This window comes from Saccopteryx leptura, chromosome 5 (assembly GCF_036850995.1).
Source record: "Saccopteryx leptura isolate mSacLep1 chromosome 5, mSacLep1_pri_phased_curated, whole genome shotgun sequence".
Classification (NCBI taxonomy): domain Eukaryota; kingdom Metazoa; phylum Chordata; class Mammalia; order Chiroptera; family Emballonuridae; genus Saccopteryx; species Saccopteryx leptura.
Window position 1 is genome coordinate 112,959,411 of NC_089507.1, and position 24,559 is coordinate 112,983,969.

Here is a 24,559-nt window from a genome sequence, read left to right on the forward strand (position 1 = left end):
GGGGCAAAAAAGGAAGTAGGGACCCACAAAATGCAAAAAAGGAAAAAATTTGGGTCAAGTATAAAATGATTTGCTTGTAAGTGATGGTCGACTAAGAGATATAATGACAAGGATAAGAGGGAAACAGGAAAAAGGAAAAAAAAAAAAACTATTGTATTAAGTGGAGCAAAAACAAAATAGAATGGAGATCCTGGGTTGGGAGGAGTGCTAATGAGTTAAAAAGTGAAGTAAAAAGTACTCAAAATGCCACTAAAAAAAACCAAAAAACAACTTGAGTCTCAAATTAAATAATTTGTTCGTGATTGAGGATTGAATGAGAGGAAAAGTAAAAAGAGAAAAGAAGAAACTAATAAAGAAGGAGATATAAGATAAAGGGGAAAAGGAAAAGAAGAACAAAGAAAAAAAACAAAGAGAGAGAGAGAGAGTTAAGGGTTTTGGAGTGTAACCCTCATGGAGGGTAAGAAAGAAGAAAAGAAATAAAATGTAACACTTATGGGTAGTGTAGTTCAAGAAGAGGAAAGAATAAGAAGGGCAGAGAATAAAAGGACCAAGGTGGTGGAAATAAAATAATAATAATAAAGGCAAGAAGATGAAAGAAACAAAAAAAATAGTGGAACAAGTTATAAGGTCTGTGGATTTTTCTTGATTTTGAGAGGTTAACTTCTTCCATTTTCTTTCCTCTCCCTCTTCCTGGTCGGTGACTCTGTACCCCAGGCTCTGCCCCTGTGGCATGCTTAGGTAGAGATTTGCAGTTGATGAGACTCTATGGTGATGTCATATATTAGGTTTCAGTCTCCTTGGTTGTCAAGGCTTGTTAGTGTTTGCAGGCTCCGACAATGAGAGAATCCATTTTCCTGGAGCCTCTCTCCTAGTCTCTCCTTCCTGAATTTGCAGCCTGATGATCCAGCTATGAGGCTGCTGCTGCCTCTGCCTGGGGAGTAAGAGGCTTAGAGAACTGGCAAATCCCCACTCTATCCCCACTCAATGCAGGACTCTGGTTAAGGCTCTGGCAGTCAGAGCCGCCAGCATAATCAGGCGGGGCTGGGAGCCAATTGCTCTCAAGGTGACCTTCTATGAGCCTCCAGGCCTGTTCAGCACACCTAGCACTCTGTGGGACCACTCTCCCCAGGCTTTCCGCACTTTGTAACCTGTTTTGGCTGGGAAGAAGATGCCCTAGTCGCTGCCTGCAGTACAGGAGGTCTTAACATCTGCCAAGTCCCTCTTTTTAGCGTATATCCCTGAGTATGAAAGCTCTGCCAATCAGAAGTTGCCCCCACCACTTTAGCAAGAGGCACTAAAAAATATCACGCTTCTTGTCTTAGATCGCTGAACTGAGAGAGATCTTGTCAATTAGAGCCACGTAGGTCAGTTGAGAGGTGAGCAGACTGTGGGTTAAGCTAATTTCAGCTATTGGATCCGCGGATCTGCTCCAGAAAGGACTGCAAGCTGCCCGCATGCCCCTCCCCCAATGCTTGATTGTTAGCTTGAATGGCTGGGTGAGGCTCCCCACCTGCCTAGAGAAGCTCGGGCGTAGGGAAGTTTGCTTTGTCGCACTCCCCGCGCACCGCTTACAGCTGCTGCTCCTGGCGTGGGCGTTTGCTCCTGGTGCGCGAGCATTTGTCGTGTGGGCTGATTCACCACAAACACACTCTTTCCTTGGCTTGAATGAACATCCATCCTGCAGCCTAGCTTCCTCCACACCCTTAGCGCCCCCCCCAACTCTCAGTTTCAAGTGAAAGCAGCCTTTGCTCAGGTTAGTGAGGAAGGCGGAGTGTTCCTTTGTCAGACTTATTTTCTTCAGGGTTGATTATATATTCAGTCAATTTTTCACTCGATCTTACCTATGCCTTCAGTGTGTGGAATTCCCAGACGCTCCAAGGTTAGATTTTTCTGTCTCTGGTTGATGAATTTGTTGAAATTTTGGGGAAATTTGTTGGTTGCACTCTTCATGGCACCATTTCTCTGACGTCCCTGAAAAATCTTCAGATGGCTGTTATTTGTGCTGGGCTTAGAGATGCCTAGATAAGGCCAATCTGCGAACCAAGGCTGGCTGCCACTGGTGTTGACCTTGGGGCCACTTAGCAAGAGGTATGGGGCTTGCTGAGTTGAGATGCTACTAGTTTGAGGGGTTTTAGGAAAACCTGAAGCATGAGCCCAGACAGGCCATTTCTATGGGAAAGCTACTGGAAACAGGTTGGGTGGGCCTGAAAGTTGGGTGGAGCAGTATCTCAGGACATCACAGTGCCAGCCAGGTTGAGGAAGACTCATATGGTACTTGCCGGCTGGCTCTGTGCGGGGAGGGATCATCAGAGGAACAATGGCTTCTGCCCAGCACTTCTGTCAGGAAAAAGCTGTCCCCCAGCTGTCATCTATTGCCAGATAATACAGTTCCTCCCCATATGTCCCTGGTGCCCTTCAAGCTGCAGCCCCAGTGCGGGAACTCAGAACAAGTGCATCTGGGTAAGTCAATGCATGGGCCTTTTTATAGGTTGCCTGGGACTCCAGCCACCCTCCATTCACCCAGCCACAATCTCTGCCAGTTTCTACAGCTGGAATTTATGGGGGCTCCTCTTCCTGGCACTGAAACCCTGGGCTGGGGGACCGGATATGGGGCAGGGACCCCTCCCTTCTTCTTAGGGGGGAACCTCCACAGCTGAGATATCCCTCCCAATTTTCAGTCACTGCACATGGGTGTGAGACCAGCTCTCTCCATGTCTTTGCCCTCTTACCAGTCCCAATGTGGCTGCCTCTTTTTTTTATACATAAATTCTTATTAATTTTAATGGGGTGACATCAATAAATCAGGGTACATATATTCAAAGAAAACATGTCCAGGTTATCTTGTCCTTCAATTATGTTGCATACCCATCACCCAAAGTCAGATTGTCCTCTGTCACCCTCTATCTAGTTTTCTTTGTGCCCCTCCCCCTCCCCCTCCCCCTCTCCCTCCTTCCTCCCCCCATAACCACCACACTCTTGTCCATGTCTCTTAGTCTCGTTTTTATGTCCCACCAGTGTATGAAATCATGTAGTTCTTGTTTTTTTCTGATTTACTTATTTCACTTCGTATAATGTTATCAAAATCCCACCATTTTGTTGTAGATGATTTGATGTCATTATTTCTTATGGCTGAGTAGTATACCATAGTGTATATGTGCCACATCTTCTTTATCCAGCCATATATATATATATATATATATATATATATATATATATATATATATATATATTTTTTTTTTTTTTTTTTTTTTTTTTTTTACTGTGATTAAAGCCTTTAAGCAAACTCTTGGCCAATACAGCAAGAATCCATAAAAGAGGAGTGTCCTTAACATGCTCACCAAGTCCAAGTTGGCACCAACATCATTCCAAATCCCTGCAAATGCAACCCAACCCTAGTTCAGTAGGAGGTATCACAAGGAGCAGGAGTCCAGAAAAAGTCCACATCCAGGAAAAGTCCGCATGGCACTGGAATTGTTGTCACAATTCTATACTTTGCAGTTCACTTCCAAGTCCCAATGACCGCTGCTTCTAGCTGGTAATGATTCGGGTAGACTGAAAAAGCCACCTGCAGCATGTGTGGAGATGGAGCCTCTGTTCTCCTCTGCCTGGAGAGATGAGACCAGGTTGCTTTTCCCTGGAACTCTGCGACTGTGGCTTGGTAAAGAGAACCGTGGAATACACTAAGCTGGGTGGCAAAGGTAAATTCACAATTGAAGTTGGCAAAATGGGGAGAGAAAGCTCTAAATTAGTAGTAGGTCCCAGCCTGAAATATGAGTGGGGCATTGAGGTAGGATGAATAAAGGAAATACTATATATTGAACAAAGCAGTAGAAAATAGGACTATCAACACCCACAACAGAGATCTTTGAGGGGAGAATAAAAAAACCTGACTATTCAGGCAATACATAGTTAAGTGGCCCTTGTGTAAATGAGATCAGTTTACTTGCTTCTTGGAATAAATACCCTAGGCTCATCCACAGTGTCGTAGATGGGGCTGATGGCCCTGGGCACCTTCAGCCTCAGTGGCAAACCCCAGCATTCTGGGCAAGGTTAGGTCATAGGTGGCTGGAGCAGGGCTGGAAGAGACTGAACCCTCCCTTAGAGGAGCAAGGGGGAAGCCTACCTTCCAGTGTCCCTTTTCCTCATGGCAAAGGCATGTAAGCCTTGCAGGCTTTAGCTCAATGACCTTCCTTTTTACTATTGAAGCAGGACCCTGATGTATTCCTATGAGACTTCTTTGGGGCGTTGGAGCCTTTAAGGGCATATCCTAAAAGCTGGTAATTCACCTGATCTCTATTGGGCTTTTTCTGCCTCTTGGTACCTTAAAGGCCATGATAAGAGGATCTCACTGAGGGGTTTGAGAATCCCCATCCGCCTATATAAACCTTTTCTGTATATCTGGAGTTATTTGGAAAAGACAAAACAGTGTTATTAGCTGGATCAAATAAAAGAAAGTAGAAGTTTGCAGAAGATTTGGTGTCTCCTGTTCATCAGCATTCAAAAGAAATTTAAATTTTTTTAAGTAAAAAGCATGATATGGTAGACTCGTAGGAGTTTCAGACCCATACGACTCCCCCCTTTAAAAAATTTTTTTAATTGACCTTAAAATATTTGCTGGGTACACTTTAATAATACCTTGACTTTAACGATTGTAAGAGATACCCATAATTTGAAAGGTTTGACAAAATACAGTAAATGCTTTTGCTACATGTGCAGGAGCATTGTCAGTTTAACCAGCTTAGGAAATCCAATAATAGAAAAATGCATACAGACAATGAGCTATAACATGCTTAGCAGCCTTTCCTGTTCTGACAGAGGTTACTATAAATCCAGAATATGTATCCACTGTAACGTGGACATAGGACTGTTTGCCAAATGAAGGTATATGAGTAACATCCATTTACCAAAGTTGTCCTGGCAGGAGTCCTTGAGGGTTAACTCCAAATGAAGGGACAGATTGTAGTATAGGACCCCTTGGACAGGATTTACCAATCTGCTGTGCTGCTTCCTGAGAAAGTTGAAACTGTTTACACAGGGCTGCAGCGTTCTGGTGATGAATAGTATGAGACTGAATTGCTCAATCTGTCATGGTTGCTCCAAATAATTTTCTTTTGGGTAGCTTGATCAACAAGGGCATTCCCTTGTCCTAAAGCTCCAGGGAGCATGGAGTGAGCTCGAGTATGTCCTATAAAATATAAAATATGTAGCTCTATGTTGACATACAAGTCTTCAAAGAAGGAGGAACTGCTGAAATAGTTCATCAGCAGTTGTCCCTAAGACAGCAGTCTTTATAGTGGAAGCAACCATAAGTAAATATTTGCTGTCTGTATATAGATTAAAGGAGAAATATGGCGAATGCTGAAAAGCCATGATAATGGCATATATTTCCAGTCTTTGAGCTGATTTTATGTTTGACTGTTTCAGTATAAAATTGTTCATTGATTTGCAAAAGCGATTTGCCATTTAGTGGAAGTTTCCTAGACCATTGTTGTTGATCCTTTGAAAAAGGAACAACAATAATTTTGAGGTTCAAAACCTATAAGCTGTAAGGGTCACCTATGCCCCTTGATAATCAAGGAGGCGACAAGGTCAAAATATGGAAGTGTATTCCATGGGCTGTTAGAGGGTTCAATGTGCCCAAGCTGTAGCTGCTCTTGTACCAGTTGAGCAGCTGCCCTAAGTTTCTCCTGAGAAAGGGGCCATTAGTCTACCCATACAGGATTATCTGATTTCCAAGTAATTGGGTCTGTACAATGCATTATTGGGGTAGCTGGAGCTACCAAGGCCCCTATGCTAAATTTTGATATCCTAATCCACGCCTTCTGGTGTTGGTTGCCATTTCTATAGGGGTGAGAATTCCTCTCTGTTCTTTCCCTAGTCCCTTAGTGGGCAAAAATCCCTGATCAAGCATCTGAGTACTGACTAAACCATTAGGACTGACAAGCAATGCTCCCGTGTTTTTCAAAACATCTCTACCCCACAAATTAACTGGCCATCCAGGGAGCCCATAAGGCTTAAAAAAATCTAGAATGACCTTCTTAATCTTCCCAATGTAAAAAACTAGAACTTTGTTGAGGGGATTTACTCTGCCTATGGCTTCCTCTTTAAATGCCTAGTTGTAGGACTTCCATTCAGCCAGATATCAGGCAGCTAGAAGATGGCTGTGCTATAGTTTAGTTGCCATTTTAATGTGGTTGTGGAAGGAGGCACCATGTTTAACTATGCCAGCCCCACATTACATTGTTAAAACTAAGAAACCAACATCGATGATTACTAGTAACTAAGCTCCAGACTTTGCTTGATTTGTGCCAATTTTGTTCCAGGATCTCACCCAGGAAACCTCAGAAAAATTGGTTGTCACATCTCCCTATTATCTTCTGATCTAGGATGGTCTTTTTTTGCTTCTCACACCTTGACAGTTTTGAAAAGTATTGGCCAAGTATTTTGTAGATTGAGCCTTATTTTAAAATGATTCTTTATTCTATGCTTGGAAGAGGTCACCTATTATTTCTTCTAAAGGTTAACATTTTTTCTTTTGACATTCAAGTTCTTAATCTATTCAAGAGTTATTTATGGTAGTGATCCAGGGTCATTTTTCTCCCAGTATAAATAACCAATTTTTGGTCACTGAACAGTTTTTCTATCATCAAAGATTTGCCATGACACCTTGGCCATCCACTGATGTTCTTTGCATGCATAGTTCTGTTTCTAGGTGCTCTTTTTATTCCATTGCTTACTGGTCTCCATGCTAATAACATAATTGTCTTAGTTGCTCTAATGTTATCCTAAGTCTCATGTGTGGCAGGGCTAGTTTGCCCCCTACTCTTCTTGTTCAGAAATGTCTCAGATAGTCTTTGGTCTTCTTCATACATGTGTCATGTTTCATAAAAATGAACACAAACTCTGTTGTGAGTTTTTACTGCACTTGCAGTAAATCTGTAGCCTGTTATATGAATCACGACACCTTTAAGTTAAACCTTCCTGCCCATCAATATATAATCTTCATCTGAGCATTTTGAATATTATTTTTTTTAAAATAACAGTTATACAATTTTCTGTGGATAGGGCTGGAGTATCTATTATCAGGTTTCTTTCTATGTTTGTTAAAGTTTTTTTACATTTCTTTTTTTTTTTAGATTTTTATGTATTCATTTTTGAGAGGAGAGGAGAGGAGAAGGGAGGGGAGGGGTGAGGAGGAGAGGGGAGGAGAGAGGAGTGGGGAGGAGCAGGAAGCATCAACTCCCATATGTACCTTGACCAGGCAAACCCAGGGTTTTAATTTTATTTATTTATTTATTTTTTTGTATTTTTCCGAAGTTGGAAACGGGGAGGCAGTCAGACAGACTCCCGCATGCGCCAGACCGGGATCCACCTGGCATGCCCACCAGGGGGTGATGCTCTGCCCATCTGGGGCATTGCCCTGTTGCAACCAAGGCCATTCTAGTGCCTGAGGCAGAGGCCACAGAGCCATCCTCAGCGCCCAGGCCAACTTTGCTCCAATGGAGCCTTGGCTGCGGGAGGGGAAGAGAGAGACAGAGAGGAAGGAGAGGGGGAGGGGTGGAGAAGCAGATGGGCGCTTCTCCTGTGTGCCCTGACCGGGAATCGAACCCGGGACTCCTGCACACCAGGCCGGCACTCTACCACTGAGCCAACCGGCCAGGGCCCAAACCCAGGGTTTTAAACTAGTGACCTCAGCATTACCAGGTCGATCTTTTATCCAGTGTGCCTCCACAGGTTAGATTTGCTCAATGGTGTCTTTTTAAAAATAATATTTTCTAACTAATTGTCACTGGTAAAGAGAGTGGAACTGTTGTTTATATGGTTATAGCTATCATTTTGTCAAACTCTATCTCTTTTTTATATCTACTAATTTATTTGTTAACTCTTTTCAGTTTTCAAGAAAATAATGATATCATCATAACGTGTTATAATTTTGTTTTCTCCTTTTTAACTCTTATGACTTGGATTTATTTTTCTTGATTTATTGTATCAGCTGGGACCTGTTGACTGGATGTGATGAAAGTGGATGTCTTTGTCTTTTTTCTGGTCTTAAAGATTACTGTTTTTACTAATTTTTATTTCATTATTATGTCTAAAAATTTTCCATTGATTTGAGAGAGAGAGAGAGAAAAGGGGGAAGGGCAAGAGGAGGAAAGGACAAGATGGAGAAAGAAAGAGAGAGAGAAACATTAACTTGTTGCTCCATTTAGTTGTGCATTTGTTGGTCGCTTCTTATAGGTGCCCTGACTGGGGATTAAACCTATGACCTTGATGTGCCAGGACAACAATATCCATTTAGCCATCTGACCTCCTACAAAATTTTTTTCTTTAACAGAGACTGAAAGAGCAAGTCAGAGAGAGGGACAGATAGGGACAGACAGACAGGAAGAGAGAGAGATGAGAAACATCAATTCTTCATTGTGGCAACTTAGTTGTTCATTGATTGCTTTCTCATATGTGCCTAGACCGGGGGGCTACAGCAGAGCCAGTGACCCTTTGCTCAAGTCAGTGACCTTTGGCTCAAGCCAGCAACCTTGGGCTTCAAGTCAGCAACCTTTTGGCTCAAGTCAGCGACCATGGGGTCATGTCTATAATCTCATGTTTAAGCCAGCAACCCTGGGCTCAAGCTGGTGAGCCTTGTTCAAACCAGATGAGCCCGCGCTCAAGCCAGCAACCTTGGGGTTTCAAACCTGGGTTCTCCGCATCCCAGTCTGATGCTCTATCCACTGCTCTACCACCTGGTTAAGCTCCTACTAAAATTTTAAATCAGAGTTATACTTGCCTCTTGAAATGAGTTTGGGTAATTTTTTCTATTCTCTAGAAAACACTTTATAAAATTAGAATGGTCTGTTTGTCCATTAGGTGGACTTGCCTATGAAACGGAATGGGCATGATGAGTTTTGTTTGTTTGCTTGTGTGGAGTAAGAGTTCATTTCTGACACCCATCACCATGCAGTTCAGCAAGACACTAATTTTATTTTATTTATTTTTTTACTCTAAAAATTGTTTTTATTATTACTTTTTATTTTTATTATATTTGTAGGGATGATATGGGTTAATAAATTGTTTTTATTATTACTTTTTATTTTTATTATATTTGTAGGGATGATATGGGTTAATAAATTGTTTTTATTATTACTTTTTATTTTTATTATATTTGTAGGGATGATATGGGTTAATAAATTGTTTTTATTATTACTTTTTATTTTTATTATATTTGTAGGGGTGATATGCACACAGGTTGCAGACGTACAACTCTGTAATGCGTCATCTGCACACCGCATCGTGCGTTCACCACCCAAAGTCAAGTCTCCTTCCGCCATGCTCTGTCCCCTCTTTGCCCTCTTCCATCTCTCCCCACCCAAGACACTGATTTTGTAAGTGAAAACCTATTTATGACACATCACTTATTTTTCTAGTAAAAATGTCTCTCCTACGAAAGCTAACAGCTGACTCTGCTGTATGCTTTTAGGTTAAATGTTAACTGACCACACTTGAAGAGCAAGTTCCTGATGAAGAAACTGACTTCAGCTGAAGCATACTTAAACACACTCACACACACAGATGTGAGCACACTCCGAACACACTCACCTTATATGGTCCTTGCAAATGTATTTTGTGTGTGTGTGTGTGTGTGTGTGTGTGTGTGCGCGCGCGCGCGCGCGCGCGTTTCTGCTCAACCTGTAAGTGGCGAATCCGGTAACACACCTTATGAATATTTCAGGAAAGACCTCGCAGGCTCCCGAGCTTCAGATCAAGTTTAATGAATATGTTGTCAGCCTTTCTGTTTTACACAGGCAGGTGGAAGACCCGTGCTTTGAGCTTTCCAAATTTAACCCCTTTCCCACACCAATTGGGGAAAAATACTACTAATCCTCAATGAGCTTTAGATTGGAAACAAACGTTCAGCCTGTCATTTGGAAAGACCAGTTTTGGGCAGGCATCCAGACATTGTTCTGCATCTCTGCAGTGTGCGTGTGTGCGGTAGCTTGACAACCATCCTTAACTGAAGCTGCCAATATGGTGGAAAGCAGGTAATGCCTGTTTTGGGATAAATGTCTTAATTCATTATTACCTTAAGACACCAGTAGACTTAGTCATTCTCTCCCTAGAAGTCATCTCTGAGACCAGTCTAATTAAAATTTTTTGATATTAATTTATTAATTTTAATGCTGTGACATTGATAAATCAGGATACATATGTTCAGAGAAAACATCTCCAGATTATTTGGACATTTGATTATGTTGCATACCCCTCACCCAAAGTCAAATTGTCTTCTGTCACCTTCTATCTGGGTTTCTTTGTGCCCCTACCCTCCCCCCAGCCCCACTCTCTACTTCCTCCCCCCCTCATTATCATTACCATCGCATTCTTTTTTTTTTTTTTTTTTTTTTACAGGGACAGAAAGAGAGTCAGAGAGAGGGACAGATAGGGATAGGCAGACAGGAACGGAGAGAGATGAGAAGCATCAATCATCAGTTTTTCAGTTTTCCATTGGGACTCCTTAGTTGTTCATTGATTGCCCTCCCACATGTGCCTTGACCGCAGGCCTTCAGCAGACTGAGTAACTCCTTGCTCAAGCCAGCGACCCTGGGTCCAGGCTGGTGAGCTTTTTTCTTTTTTTTTTTTTGCTCAAGCCAGATGAACCCGCCCTCAAACTGGCAACCTTGGGGTCTTAAAGCTGGGTCCTTCTGCATCCCAGTCCGACGCTCCATCCACTGCGCCATCGTCTCTGGTCAGGCACCATCGCATTCTTGTCCATGTCTCTGAGTCTCATTTTTATGTCCCATTAACGTATGGATTCATATAGTTCTTAGTTTTTTCTAATTTACTAATTTCATTCAGTATAATATTATCAAGGTCCATCCATGTTATTGTAAATGATCCAATGTCATCATTTCTTATGGCTGAGTAGTATTCCATAGTATGTGTGTGTGTGTGTGTGTGTGTGTGTGTGTGTGTGTGTGTGTGTGTATATATATACCAAAGCTTTTTAATCCATTCATCCTCTGATGGACACTTGGGCTGTCTCCAGATCTTTGGTATTGTGAACAATGCTGCCATAAACATGGGGGTGCATTTCTCCTTTTGGAACAGTTCTATGGTGTTCTTAGGGTATATTCCGAAAAGTAAGATAGCTGGGTTCAAAGGCAGTTCGATTTTTAATTTTTTGAGGAATCTCCATACTGTTTTCCACAGAGGCTGCACCAGTCTGCATTCCCACCAGCAGTGCAGGAGGGTTCCCTTTTCTCCACATCCTCGCCAGCACTTATTCCGTGTTGTTTTCTTTTTTCTTTTTCTTTTTTTTTTTGTATTTTTCTGAAGCTGGAAATGGGGAGAGACAGTCAGACAGACTCCCGCATGGGCCCGACCGGGATCCACCCGGCACACCCACCAGGGGCGACATTCTGCCTATCCTGGGCATCGCTATGTTGCAACCAGAGCCACTCTAGCACCTGAGGCAGAGGCCACAGAGCCATCCCCAGCGCCCGGGCCATCTTTGCTCCAATGGAGCCTTGGCTGCGGGAGGGGAAGAGAGAGACAGAGAGGAAGGAGAAGGGGAGGTGTGGAGAAGCAGATGGGCGCTTCTCCTGTGTGCCCTGGCTGGGAATCGAACCCGGGACTTCTGCACGCCAGGCCGACGCTCTACCACTGAGCCAACCAGCCAGAGCTCTGTGTTGTTTTCTTGATGAGCACCATTCTGACTGGTGTGAGGTGATATCGCATTATGGTTTAATTTGGATTTCTCTAATGATTAGTGATGTTGAGCATTTTTTCATATGCCTATTGGCCATCTCTATGTCCTCTTTGAGGAAGTGTCTATTCATTTCTTTTGCTCATGTTTTGATTGGATTGTTAGTCTTTCTGGTGTTGAGTTTTACAATTCTTTATAAATTTTGGTTATTAACCCCTTATCAGATGTATTGTCGAATATGTTCTCTCATTGTGTAGTTTGTCTCTTTATTCTGTTCTTATTGTCTTTGGCTGTGCAAAAGCTTTTTAGTTTGATATAAGTCCCATTTGTTTGTCCTGTCTTTTATTTCACTTCTCTGTGGAGATAAATCAGCAAATATATTGCTGCGAGAGATGTCAGAGAGCTTACTGCCTATGTTTTCTTCTAAGATGCTTATGGTTTCACGGATTACATTTAAGTCTATTATCTATTTTGAGTTTATTTTTGTGAATTGTGTAAGTTGATGGTATAGTTTCATTTTTTTGCAGGTAGCTGTCCAATATTACCAACACCATTTATTAAAGAGGCTATCTTTATTCCATTACCTCCTTTGTCAAATATCAGTTGTCTATAAAGCTGTGGGTTTATTTCTGGGTTCTCTGTTCTTTTCCATTGATCTATATGCCTGTTCTTATGCCAGTACCAGGCTGTTTTGAGTACAATGGCCTTGTAGTATAACTTGATATCGGGAAGTGTGATACCTCCCGCTTTATTCTTCCTTTTCAAGATTGCTGAGGCTATTCGTGTTCTTTATTGGTTCCATATAAATTTTTGGAAAATGTGTTCTAAATCTTTGAAGTATGTCATTCGTATTTTAATTGGTATTGCATTGAATTTATAAATTGCTTTGGGTAATATAGACATTTTAATGATGTTTATTCTTCCTAACCATGAGCATGGTATATGCTTCCACTTGTTTATATCTTCCTTGGCTTCTTTTATCAATGTTTTATAATTTTCTGAGTACAAGTCTTTAATCTACTTGGTTAAATTTACTCCTAGGTACTTTATTTTTTTGGTTGCAATAGTGAAGGGGATTGTTTCCTTAATACCTTATTCTGACTGCTCATTGTTGGTGTATAAAAATGCCTCTGATTTCTGAGTATTAATTTTATATTCTGCCACTTTGCTGAATTTATTTATCAGGTCCAGTAGTTTTTTGACTGAGACTTTAGGGTTTTCTATAGACAATATCATATCATCTGCAAATAATGATAATTTTACTTCTTCTTCTCCAATTTGGATGCCTTTATTTTTTCTTCTTGTCTGATTGCTGTGGCTAGGACTTCCAGGACTATGTTGAATAAGAGTGTTGAAAGGGGCAACCCAGCCTTGTTCCTGATCTTAAGAAAATTGCTTTTAATTTTTGCCCATTGAGTATGATGTTGGCTGTGGGTTTGTCATGGCTTTTATCATGTTGAGGTATGTTCCCTGTATTCCCACTTTGCTGAGAGTTTTGATCATGAATGGGTGCTGGATTTTATCAAATGCTTTTCATGCCTCTATTGATATTATCATGTGGTTTTTCTCCTGTTTATGTAATGAATCACATTGATTGATTTGCAAATATTGTACCAGCCTTGCCTCCACAGAATAAATCTAACTTGATAATGATGTATAATTTTTTTCATATATTGCTGTGTTTGGTTTGCTAATATTTTGTTGAGGATTTTAGCATCTATATTCATCAGAGATATTGGCCTATAATTCTCTTTCTTTGTGTTGTCTTTGCCTGGTTTTGGAATCAGAATTATGCTTGCCTCATAAAAGGAGCTTGGAAGTCTTCCTTCCTCTTGAAGTTTTTGAAACAGCTTGAGAAGGATAGGAGATAGTTCTTCTTTGAATATTTGGTAGAATTCACTTGTGAAACCATCAGGCACAGGACTTTTTTTGTTGGGAGTTTTTTGATAACAGTTTCTATCTCATTTGTTGTAATCAGTCTGTTTAGGTTTTCTGATTCTTCTAGATTGATTTTTGGAAGATTGTATGTTTCAAGGAATTTGTCCATTTCTTCTAGGTTGTTTAGTTTTTTTGGCATACAGTTCTTTATAGTATTTTCTTATAATATATTTTATTTCTATTGTGTCAGTTGTTATTTCTCCACTCCCATTTCTAATTTTATTTACTTGAGTCCTCTCTCTTTTATTCTTGGTGAGTCTAGTTAAAGGTTCATCAATCTTGTTTACCTTTTCCAAGACCAGCTTCTGGTTTCATTGATCCTCTGTATTGTTTCTTTAGCCTTTATGTCATTTATTTCCACTCTGATCTTTATTCCTTCTACTACATTTGGGCATTACTTGCTGTTTTTTTTTCTAGTTCTTTTAGATGCAGGGTTAAGTTGTTTATTTGAGCTTTTTCTAGCTTCTTAAAGTGTGCCTGTAGTGCTATGAACTTAGCTCTCACTGCTTTTGCTATGTTCCATAAATTTTGAGTTGCTGTCATTATCATTTGTTTCTAGGAACTTTTTTATTTCTTCTTTGATCTCATTCTTAATCCATTTGTAATTTAACAACCTGCTATTTAGTTTTTATGTGTTTGAGAATTTTTGAGTTTTTCTGTTGTGATTGATTTCTAGTTTCATGCCATTGTGATTAGAGAAAGTGCTTGATATGATTTCAATCTTCTTTAATTTGTTGAGATCACTTTTGTGCCCTAACATGTGGTCTATCCTACAGAATGTACCATGAGCACTTGAAAAGTGTATATTCTGCTGCTTTATAGTGAAAAGTTTTGAAGATATCTATTAAATTAAGTTGATCTAGTGTGTCCTTTAAGTCTGCTGTTTCTTTGTTAATTTTCTTTCTTGAGGATCTATCTAGTGATGTTAGTGGGGTACTAAAATCCCCTACTATTATAGTATTACTGTTGATCTCACCCTTTATATCTATTAAAGTCTGCTTTATATATTTAGGTGCTCCTATTTTAGGTACGCAGATATTTATAATAGTTATCTTCCTGTTGGATTTCTCTTTTTATCATTATGTGGCCTTTTTTATCTCTTGCTATAGCCTTTGTTTTAAAGTCCATTTAGTCTGATATAAGTATTGCTACCCCAGCTTTTTTTTTATTTCCATTTTCATTAAATATTATATTTCCATCCTTTTACCTTCAGTCTATGTGCATCTTTTGTTTTAAGGTGTGTCTCTTGTAGAGAGCATATGTATGGGTCCTGTTTTCTTATCTATGCAGCTACCCTATGTCTTTTGATTGGATCATTTAAACCATTTACATTTAAGGTTATTATTAATATGTAGTTGTTTATTGCCATTTTATTCTTTAAAGCTATATTCCTCTTTTGCTATATATTTTTCCCTCTTTGATTTGTTTACAACAGGCCCCTTAACATTTCCTGCAGCACTGGTTTGGTTGTAATGAATTCCTTGAGTTTTTTTTGTTTTTTTTGCCTGGGAAGCTTTTTATTTCTCCTCAATTTTAAATGATATCCTTGCTGGATAAAGTAGTCTTGGTTGTAGGTTCTTGTTCTGCAGTACCTTTAATATTTCTTGCCATTCCCTTCTGGCCTCAAGTGTTTTGTTGAGAAGTCTGATGTCATCCTTATGGAGGCTCCTTTGTAGGTGATAGCCTTTTTTCTCTAGTAGCTTTTAATATTTTCTTCTTGTCACTTAGGTTTGATGTGTCTTGGTGTAGGTTTCTTTGGGTTTCTGTTTAATGGAGTTCTCTGTGCTTCTTGAACTTGTGAGAGTTTTTCCTGCATTAATTTAGGGAAGTTTTCAGCTATAATATGATTGAACAAAGTCTCTATCCCTTGTTCTTTCTCTTCTTCTTCAGGAACCCCTATGATGTGGATGTTATTTCTCTTTATGTTGTCACAAAGCTCTCTAAGAGTTTCCTCCGAATTTTTGAGTCTTTCTTCTTTTTTCTGCTCTCTTTCCATGCCTTCATTCAACTTGTCCTCCCAACTCGCTGATTTGATCCTCAGCTTCATCCATCCTGTTTTTAATTCCTTCCATTGTGGTCTTCATTTCTGATAATGTATTTGTCATCTCTGACTGATTCTTTTTTAATATTTCAATGTCCGTTTTTATACTTGCTATTTCTTTATTTAGGTGTTCATAATGACCATCCATTGTTGTTCTAAGATCCCTAAGCATCCTTACAATTATTATTTTAAACTCTGCATCTGGAAGTTTGGTTATATCCATATCACTTAGTTCATTTCCTGGAGGTTTCTCTTGTGGTTTTATTTGCACTGCACTTCTCTGTCTTCTCATTATGTCTGTGTATTTAGGTGCATTGTTTGTAGAGCTGGTTGAGTCTAGGCTTGGTGTTGTCTGCCTCCAGTTTTCAGTTGTGTTATTTCTAGGTCTTCTTAGGTTGGCATCTGCTGTTATTTGTAATCCACTTTTGGATTTGAGCCCTTTTGAAGTCTTGAATTTTTGTTTTCTTCTCAATTGTAGTCTTGTTTACTGATCTCAGCAGGTGGCTTATTTGAAACTGTATCCAGCCATGGGGTGGGTGTATCATGAGACTCTAAAGGCCTGATCTTCCAGTTACTCTCTCCTAGTATGGGGTGTTTTCTCAGCTTCAGTAGGGGGAGGTGTATCTCAGGTCTCCATGGAGACCCGAGTTACTGCCCCTCCTCCCCACTTGTTGTTTTCAGCTGTGTCTTGTTGCACTGATTGGAGCTGGAGAGATGTCTGGAGATATGTGACCTGGAATCACTTTAGTCTTGTGTTATGTGGAATGATCAACCTCTCCTGCAGCCATGGCCGCCTCCAGCACTGGATGAGTCAACTTCTCGGGTAGTCCCATGCATTCCTCTGCCCATCACCATCTATCTCTTTCTTCCCTTTCTTTTTGGAAGACAAGCCAGCCCTTTCAACACGCCTTGTTCCCAGGTCTTCAGGCAAGTGGCTGTGAGCGATATTTTTTGCTCTTTTCCTTGGAGTGAGAGCCCTTCTAGGCTCTCAGCCTCACCCCCCCACCCCGTTCCTGTAAGCAGAGGAAACTCACTCCTCCTCAGTGCTCCCTACCAGGCTTGGTGTGGCTTCTTTTTTGCTCCTTGGTTTTTGAGAGCTGTTCTTGTAGTTTAGAGTTGGTTTTTCATGTTGACTGTTCCTAAATTAATTTTAATCCAGTTTGGTAGTGTGAGCTGAGTCTGTTCTGCCTACTCTGCTGCCATCTTCAGGTCTCTTCTTGCAAACATATTTTGAAGAATGTTACAGCATTTTAAAATAAGTGAATTCTCTTTCTGTGGATTTAAAAAAGACATGCATTTTGTGACCCCAGGCTGACTTCTCTTTGACACCAAGTCAGCATTGACTCATTTGCTGCCTGGCCTGCAGAAACATGAATATGTAGAAAGAAAAGCACCCAGCAGAGAAGAGATTAATTCTACAAGACAGAGGAGGAAGAACAGGAGTCTGTGACAAGCCTGAGCAAGTTTCTTTTGTATGCTTTACAATTTAGTCCTTGAATGACAGATTAAGCTCTTCTTCCCAAAGATAGGATCAACTTTTAGGAGGAAATGTCAAAAATTTAAGAAATCAGAAGAAGGCCTTTGTCAATCCTCCATGTAGCAGCTATTGAACACCTGTATGTGTGTGACATGGTGATAGACACCAACACCATGAAGAATAAACAGGGAACAATGAATGCCCTTAAGTAACTCCCAGTCTAGATTTAAAAGATGATTAAATATGCAAAGGCTACTGTAGGACGTGAAGATATGTGTTCAAAGACAGCTTCCTGGGAGAGATGCTCCAAAGTAAGAATGAAGCCTAAGGATGACCCACCTCACATCACCAAGACTTTATTTCCAGCAAAAAATAAATGGTGACTCCATTTCTACTAGGAGTTCTGACCAGAACCATCTGACACTCCAATCCTCTTGCTGAAGTCAACAAAAAATTTAGACAAAATGTTTTCTTTTTAAAAAAACCTTCCTCTGAAAGCATCAAATAACTAGAAATAGAATAAAGAGTTACAAGGACAAAATCTGGGGTGACAGAGGGACCTGGAGAATTCAGCCCAGCATTTGGAACCACTTTTCCTGGAGGGCATGGGCTGGTCCAGAGTTGGCGTAAGCAATACAGTCACAGCTTCTCAGGCTATGAGGACAATCATTGGATGTGTGGGTGGGCCAGCCAACAGGGAGGACTTCACTGGTTAGCACTGGGGTCTTCCAGGACTGCACCTTAGAAGGAAAGAAAAGCCTGAAGTAGCCAAAACATCCCCTTTAGCTATCTCTCAATTTCTAGGAATTGTCCAGAAAATTTCCATTGATATGATATTAAGAGAATATTGGTGAGTATGCCCAAGACCTCAGAAGACATGTACATAAAACATCTCTGGCAGAGAGTTCAGTCATGTTTGGCCACAATTTGTAAATAATTGTGAAACTGCAATTAATGATCAGCATAGAGTCAAAGATAAACCATGACATCAGGGAATGAGGCACATAAATGAAAATAAGCACAAATGAAAGATGTAGGAATGAACTCACAGATACTCGGAGGCACCATTATCAGACACAGACTGTAAAAGAACTGCACCTGTTACATTCATGGAGATAAAAGCCAAATGTAAAATGTTCAGCAGGTGCTACCCCTATAAAAAGGGATACTCTGTATTTGAAAAAGATTTGTTTCTGTCTGGATTTAAACAGGAGAGAGAAACCACATTCTCATTTAAACAGGGTGAATTTGCATATTGAGAATTATATGTATACTTAAACAAAGGATTTGAGTAATGAGGGATTGGCTAGTAAGAAGTAAAGAGAATGCTGAGTAATACAGAAATAGCAGCCCTAAGGATTCATCACTAGCACTAGGGCTGAGATAGCACACACAAGAAAGACTCCTCCCTACCCCAAGGCTGGGATTCTTTTTTTTTTCTTCCATCAAGTTAAAAGCTAGGGAGGTGGAGAGACAGACTCCCACATGTACCCCGACCAGGATCCACCCAGCAACTCCTGTCTGGGGCTGACGTTCTGCCCTTCAGGGGAAGCTGCTCTGCTGCTTGGAAACTGAGCTATTCTAGTGCCTGAGGTGAGACCATGGAGCCATCTTCAGTGCCTGGGGCCAACTTGCTCATTTGAGCCATGGCTGCAGGAGGGGAAGGGGGTATGGGAGAGGGATGGAGAAGCAGATAGTCGCTTATCCTGGGTGCCCTGACCAGGAATCGAACCCGAAACTTCCACAGACCAAGCTGATGCTCTACTACTGAGCCAACCAGCCAGGGTAGGACTGAGATTCTGAACTTGTTGCAAGGCCATGGCTGGTGGTAGCTCACTGGATAACAGAAACTGCTGTGTTGTTTTCTGGTGGGAATTGCTAGAAGCATTTCTTCTGAACCTTCTTGGACCCCTTTAGGGGGGATTGGGGAATGCTGTTCCCAGGGAGGGGTCTCACGAGGAAATGTCTGTTACAAACCTGCCAGGACAAGCAGTATCAGGTGCAAAGCTGATGGCTGGGTGCTGGGGAAGCTACCCCCACTGCAGGAGATATGGCCTGGCCCTGAAAGGCCATGTGCTCTGCAGGAGCTCACCTGCTCTAATACACGGGAACCTTCCCTTGCCATGTCCCTGCACATTCTCCTGAGAAAGTTTCTGTGCCTGCTGGCCTGGAAAAATAAAATAATCAAAATGAAGAAAGATGAGTTTAATAATAGATGTAAAACAACTGAATAAAGAATTAGGGAACTGGAAGACAGATCAGAAGGATAGAACAGACAAAGAGTGAGACATATATGCTAGAGTGAGTAGGTTATCAACCTGCACTGTCCAATTTGGAAGCCACTAGCCACATGAGGCTATCTACATTTAAATTTAAATGAATTACAAGTAAATGAAACTGAAGAATTTAGTTCTTCCATCACACTAGCCACATTTCAAAACTCAGCCTGTACAACATTGGTATGCAATACAAACACCCAATTGTTCCAGTATAGATATAAAACATTTCCATTATTTCAGCAGATTTTATTAGTGCTGGACTGACTATTGGCTTCATTGGAGTCTCACACAAATAAAAAAGAAAATGGGGAAGAAGCAATATTTGAGGAGGTTTGGCTGATTGATAGCCAAAACTAACAAAAGACATCAAATCACAATTATCAGAAGACAAAAACATTCCAAAGAGGACAAGTGGAAAAGAAACTTGTACCCATACCTAGAAAATCTTAAGAAAAACCAGACTTCACAGTAGAGTTGGAAGCTCTTCATTCAATGTCAGAATCAAGACAAGGATGCCTGCTTTCACTGTTTCTTTGTGACATTTCTTGGCCAGTGCAGTCATCAAGAAAAGAAAATCAGAAGCATAAGAGTGGGAAAGGGCAACATGTCATTATTTGAAGACAATACTATGTCTATAGAAAATCTAAGAGGAATGTTAGATAAATAATTAGAATTAATAAGTTACCAAAAGCTAAGGCTAAAGCTAGGATACAAAAACTAATCACAAATGATTGAAAAAATTAATTTAAAAAATAAACTGCTTGCAATCTCATTCACTTCCACCCATCTCTTGGCAAGCAGCTCTGTCTCCTGTCATTGCTGTTCCTACAGCATTGCCATTCCCATGAGGCTTAGCTGTCACTGATGCCATCTCCAGAGACTCATCCCACCAATTCTTTCCACTTCGTTCCCCACCAACCGTGACCATTGATGCTGTGTCAGGTTATTTGAATAACCCAGACTATAGTGGGATGAAGGATTTGGTGCACCTCGGTTTGGAGGCAGGGCCTCTTTCAGGATAGAAATTTGGAAACCCTGGGGAGAAATGAGTTTAAAATAAGTGGAATCTTAGCCCTGGCCATTTAGCTCAGTCAGTTGGAGTGTCGTCCTGGAGCACGAAGGTTGCTGGTTTGATTCACCAATCAGGACACACACAGGAGCAGCTCAATGTTCCCCTCTCTCTCCCAGCCTCTCTCTAAAAAAAATAAAAATAAAATAAAGTAGAATCTTGTTGAATTCCCCAGATTTGAGAAGATGTTGCTAGGTGCACAGTGCAACAAGTGAACTCACACAGAAGAAGTGAGGAAATTGTGGTTGGAGGTCACAACTGCCCAACACCAGTTCTAACTTTTTCTGGAGACAACTTCCCTGCAACCATCATGGATGTGACTGCAAGACAGTACATACTTGACTGCAGCCCCTGCTGTTTAAGTTCCAGGATGGCTAGTTGCTCTAACTGGATTGGATATGGTTGGGGTAACAGGGACTGGATCCGGGAAAACATTGTTTTATTTGCTGCCTGCAGTTATCTGTGTCGATCATCAGCCGTTCCTCATTTCTTGTTCCTCGAGAGAGAGGCAATGGGCCTGTCTTCTTGGTGCCAGCACCAACTCGGGAACTGGCCCATTAGGTACAGCAAGTAGAACGTTGTAGAACCTGTCAGTGGAAGGTCTATTTGCACCTGTGGTCCTGCTCCTGAGGGACCACAACTGTGTGATTTGGAGACAGGTGTGGAAATCTGTTTTGCAACATCTAGAAAACTGATTGACTTTTTATTTTTGTATTTATTATATTATATTATATTATATTATATTATATTATATTATATTATATTATATTATATTATATTATATTATATTATATTATATTATATTAATTTTAGGGAGAGGAGAAAGAAGAAGAGAGAAAGAGAAAGGAGGGTAGGAAGAAGTGGGAAGCATCAACTCATAGTAGTTGCTTCTCGTACATGCCTTGACTAGGCCAGCCACAAGTTTCAAACTGGCAACCTCAGCATTTCAGGTCAACACTCTATCCACTGTGCCATTAAAAGCCAGGCCTGATTGACTTTTTAGAGTGTGAGAAAAAAATCCAAAAAAGGCCATCTTTCCTGTTCTGGATGAAGCAGACAGAATGCTTGATATGAGCTTCAACTCCCAAAGAGGAGGATGGTGTATCAGATGCCACCAGATAGGCAAACCCTGATGGAGAGTGCGACTTGGCTAAATGAAGCAAGATGGCTTGCTGATGATGACCTGAGAGATAATGTTTGTGTGAACACGGGGGCATGGGAACCAAGTGTGAACCACAACCTTCTTCAGATCCTGGGTGTGGCTCATGATGTAGAAAAGGGTGAGAAACTTACTTGTAGGAAGGAAAGGAGCACAAGTGAGAAGGGAAATGAAGCCATTGTTTTTGTTGAAACCAAAAGATGATGTGATGGACTTGCTAGAAAAATGAGGAGAGACAGGTCATCTGCCATGGGTATCCTTGGTGATAAGTGTCAACAAGAACGTAACTGGTTGCTGAATGGATTCACATGTAAAAGCCTCTGTTCTGGTTGCCGCAGATGCGGCCTCCAGAGTACTAGATTACCATGAAAGATGTGGAATCTGTCATCAATTCTGACAACCTTAACTCCTCGGAGGGTTATACTCACTGGACTGCAAGAACTGTTCACAGAACCAAAACAGGCTCAGCATACAACTTTCTTTACACCTAATGGCATAAAGCCAGGAAGCAGCCTTATCTTTGTACTTCATGAAGCCAATCAAGCAGTTAATCCCAAATTGCTTCAGTTGGTCCAAGACAGAGGTTGAGACTGGTCCAGGGGTGGAGGAGGGATAAAGGATGACCATTGGGGCAGACCCTCTGTGGCCCAAAGGATGACCATTGGGGCAGACCCTCTGTGGCCCAAAGGGGTGGATCTGGTACCCAAAGACAGGGGAAATGATGACAGAAGTTACTTTCATCTGCGTAAGAGAGATTTGGGGGCAAAAACTCAGAATAGTGTTTATAGGGTGATGAATTATACCAAAAGGAGTCTTGAAAGTGATTATATGTCTGCACTTAATTGTATATGACTGGTTAGGACCAGCAATCTAGCAGGACTTACCAGAACTGTTCTGCTAGCACTCAGCAATAGCAATATGAAAGTCATGTTCCAAATATGCACCGTGGTCTGAGCCAACAGGACAGTGCATATCCCATGACCCCAGCTGTGTCTGTGATTGTTGTCTGATGCCAACAGGACATTCTCAGTAAGACTTCAGAGCATATGTAATGCCTGTCTTCTGTGATGGCTCTTCCTATTGTGTTATCAAGCAAGATAGATGTTGGTCAAATAAGTTTGTAAATATGATATATATGTTTGCTCGCTTATAGTTTGCATTGGGTGTGGGGAACAGGCTTATGTAATAAGGCAGGGTGTTTATAGCCTAAGGCTTAGTTTTAAGACTAAGCTTTTCCCCACACCCTTGACTGATTGCATGATGTAGAGTGGTACACTCTCATGAGGAATCCCATTATGCCTCAGATAAGTGACTTTGTATCAGAAACTTCCTTGTTTGTATATTGGATTAAAGGTTTTGATTTCCACACTATAAAGTGGGGCAGACCAGGAGCTTGCTCTTTCGGTTCCTGAGATTAGCATTAAAGGAGAGAGCAGAGAGGAGAGGAGAGAAAGGCCATGTGGAGGAGGCCAGGAGAGGCAGCCAAGATGACAAAGTGTTGAAGGAGAAGCCAGTTTGTGCATTTTGTGCAGAGAGAAGGAGATGGGGAACAGATGGCTGGTGAGCTAGAAACCTTTGATTCTAGGAAACTTGGATAAGTTAGTAGCTTTGTGAGCACTGAATGAGTGGGTTTTGGAGCCCAGTGTGTGTTTTTACTTGCCCGCCGGGTGCAAGCTAGGATTAAAGCTAATGGCCCACCAGTTCTTGTCTCCATTGTTTCATTACCATCTGTCCAAATCCAATGCAAACCTGCATGGGCCAGGCGGCTGTGATGGTGGCCATAGATACTGGCTTTACATTGGATAAAAAGATACCACTTAAAATGACATAAAAATGATATACTACCTAAAGAAATCTTACAAAAGATTTGTAAAATCTCTATGTAGAAAACTATAAAGGCCCTGGCTAGTTGACTCAGTGGTAGAGCATCAGTCTGGCATGTGGAAGTCCCAGATTCTATCCCCAGTCAGGGCACATAGGAGAAGTGACCATCTGCTTTTATTCCCTCCCTCTTCTCTCCCTCTTTCTCTCCAGCAGACAGTAGCTGGATTGGTTCAATTGTCAGCCTCAGATGCTGAGGATAGCTTGGTTGGTTCTCATAGGGAGCTGCTAGGTCGATCTTGGTTGGGGTGCATGTGGGAGTCTGTCTCACTCTCTTTCTTCCTCTCACTTAAAAAAAATAAAGAGAAAGTTTAATCAGTAATCAGCCAATGAGAAAATAAAAAATTGATATGTTTTCAATACCCTTCTTCTCTTTAATACAATATATAAATGCAGTGTAATTTTTTTTTCTCTAGGAAGGTATCCTTTTTTGGCCCACCAACCCCTTCAGCTACTGAATTGTTCCTCTCCTCCATTTACAACATGACCCAGAAGTGGGCACAAACATCTTCACTGTGCTCCCCACCCTACTCCTGAGCCTGCTCCAGCTAGGCTTCGCCCTGGGAAGGCCTCAGTGGTCAAGGTCCCAGTGACCTTTATGGGGTACATCAGCACTCAATGCTTAGTCCTCTCTTTCTCACCCTGTCTGTAGCCCTTGGCACAGTCCACCATATCCTGTTTACAGCACTGCTGCTTCCATTTGCTCTGAGGACCTCACACACCCTGGGTTTCCTCCTGTCTCTGTGTTAGGCCAGTGGCCACAACCACCATCATAGCTGCCTGGCCCATGCAGGTTTGCATTGGATTCGAACAGATGGTAATGAAACAATGGAGACAAGAACTGGTGGGCCATTAGCTTTAATCCTAGCTTGCACCCGGCGGGCAAGTAAAAACACACACTGGGCTCCAAAACCCACTCATTCAGTGCTCACAAAGCTACTGACTTATCCAAGTTTCCTAGAATCAAAGGTTTCTAGCTCACCAGCCATCTGTTCCCCATCTCCTTCTCTCTGCACAAAA

General features: G+C 41.3%; 1 pseudogene; it reads left to right on the top strand.

Annotated features, from left to right (window-relative positions):
* The window catches only part of LOC136406541 (probable ATP-dependent RNA helicase DDX5), a 60,018-nt pseudogene extending 37,772 nt beyond the window's left edge, over positions 1 to 22,246 (top strand).
* Positions 22,247 to 24,559: the final 2,313 nt, after the last annotated feature.